Raw genomic sequence first — 2490 nt, forward strand, 5'->3', positions numbered from 1 at the left:
TGGACTTGGATAGCAAATGAAGAAAACACCTTGATTTTGTTGCGAAATCTCCTTAAACACGGCTCAAATTTGTTGCGCCAACAGTCATGTCAAATTTCAGCTCGAGCTCTCGGAGTACAGTTAGGGACTAATTTATAAAGAACGTTTTCTTCAGTAGAAGGCGTTGCATAAAATCTGCTGAAAGACTTGGGTTTTTCGTTCAAACAGAAATCTAAAGCATTTTGCCACTTGCTCAATAATTCAGAAAACTGACGTTTGATCAGCAGTAGATGAATATCCTTAAGATTTTTTCCCATCATTTGCTATTTCCAAGAGCAACCTCAACCACTGCCGGAAGCATTTTCAGTAATAAATAATCTCCACTGTAAATATGCCTCTAATGAACTTTTTAGCTTTTCTCGCAGACAACCAGGATACAGAAATTAAAAATAGTTGCCCTCGTAAATATTAGGAGCTTCGCCTCAGTTACAGCGATTTTTTTTCGGTGAATTCGTTGGACTATGTATTATTAAATAGCGAACTGAGTTGTTACTTACTGTGTGATCTTAGGTGGACATTTTGTGCATTGCATTCGTTGGATAACCTATTCACATCATCGTCACTACTTTCTGGTGACAAACACTTTTCACGTGGTTTGCTAATCAGTTTTTCCAGTTTTCAAAAAGCAAAAGCGTTACTATATTTGAACAGTTTACAGAGATAATATGGAACTCGACATTTATCAATATCATTCATGTGCCAATGAAAAAATTTACACCATTCACTCTTGAAGTCTATCTAGACTACTTGCCAAATGTTTTTGCAGTGGAGTTTTCAATCACTTGTACTATTCTTCGCTGATCCTTCGAACAATTCTCATATCCGTTCTTTCTGGCCGTTTTGTTGGTCTGTGTTTATTGTCCATCTCACTTACATACATAAAACGCTCTTGTTACATATGCAGTTAACATCTTTCATTTCACTTTTCGTAACATTTATCACTTCATTAATACACATTAGATAATAGAAATCTAGACATCCCCTCAAATGAGTAGCAGTCATATTAATTGTTATTACACTCTATCAATTGCATCAATTAGTTCTTACTATTGCTATCCGAAAGCGAAGACAAAATAGCTTGTATATAATAAAATACAATGAATCTGTCACGCTAGACGAGGGAAACAAACAGACAAACAAACAGAGAGACAGAGACAGACAGACAGGCAGACAGATATACATTAATACATTGTACATACATAGATACATACATACATACATACATACATACATATATACATGCATACATACATACATACATACATACATACATACATACATATATACATGCATACATACATACATACATACAAATATGCGTCTTGAGGGTGTGACAGATGAGTATATTTATTTAACCACTTGTCACCCTTAGGGTTACGGCCGTATTGCATCTTTCTCCATGTAATAATAATTTCAATGTATAATGAAATAAGTTTACACGTCTGCACTAATATGCATTCAATATACAACTGTATAATCACAGATCAGGATCAGTATCAGCCATTAAAAATAAGTACTGGAATTGATTCGTTCGACTAGAATCTTTGAAGACTGTAACATATAGGACACACACACACACACACACACACACACACACACTCCACACACACACACACACGCACACACACACACACACATGCACATACATATAAAACAAACGATGGACTCGACCCAAAGCCTCACCATTTAAATGCCTGATTCACCCAAATCCTAATGTGTGTGTGTGTGTATGTATGTGTGTGTGTGTGTGTGTGCGTGTGTGTGTATAGGGAGAAAGGAAGGGAGGGAGAGAGAGGGAGAGTTAATAAGTACAGGAAGATTTACATCTTTTGTATTTCACTTATTTCAATCATTAAAATAAGGTCAAGCTGGGGCATCGAGTCATTCGACCCAAGTACTTGTCTCTTTTTCCAAGACTGGTACTTATTCTATCGGCTTATTTTGCCAAAGTACTAAATTACGGGACATAAACACACCAACACCGGGTTGTCAAGAGGTAGTGTAGGACAAACACAGACAAAGATACACACACACGTACACATGTATACGGCTTTCAGTTTTCGTTCATTAAATCCTCTCACAAGGCCTCGGGCGGAACAAGGTAAAAAAATAGGGCACATTGGATGATAGTGGAGGCGCGTGGCTTAGTGGTTAGGGTGTCAGCATCATGATCGTAAGATTGTAGTTTCGATTCCTGGACCGGGCGACGCGTTGTGTTATTAAACAAAACACTTCATTTCACTTTGCTCCAGTCCACTCAGATGGCAAAAATGAGTAACGCTGCGATGGATTGGCGTCCCGTCCAGTTGGGGAACACCTACGCCATTGAAACCGGGAAACCGGGCCCATGATCCTGGCTAGGCTTTAAAAGGGCGCATTTATTATTATTATTTTTTTTACATTGGATGATACAGTCCTTGATAAACTATGCCTGAGGAGAAAGACAGGATT

General features: G+C 37.9%; 1 protein-coding gene across 2 annotated transcripts in view; it reads left to right on the forward strand.

The window, feature by feature from the left end:
- The first annotated feature begins 711 nt into the window (after positions 1 to 711).
- Positions 712 to 2490, forward strand: part of LOC106882842 (uncharacterized) — a 19433-nt gene continuing 17654 nt past the window's right edge. Inside the window, exon 1 of one of the 2 annotated variants that reach the window (XM_014933643.2) lies at positions 712 to 885. The gene's annotated coding sequence lies outside the window, so the exon portion shown is untranslated. The remainder of the gene's footprint in view (positions 886 to 2490) is intronic. The other variant, XM_014933642.2, reaches the window with a different exon arrangement.

This window comes from Octopus bimaculoides, chromosome 1 (assembly GCF_001194135.2).
Source record: "Octopus bimaculoides isolate UCB-OBI-ISO-001 chromosome 1, ASM119413v2, whole genome shotgun sequence".
NCBI lineage: Eukaryota > Metazoa > Mollusca > Cephalopoda > Octopoda > Octopodidae > Octopus > Octopus bimaculoides.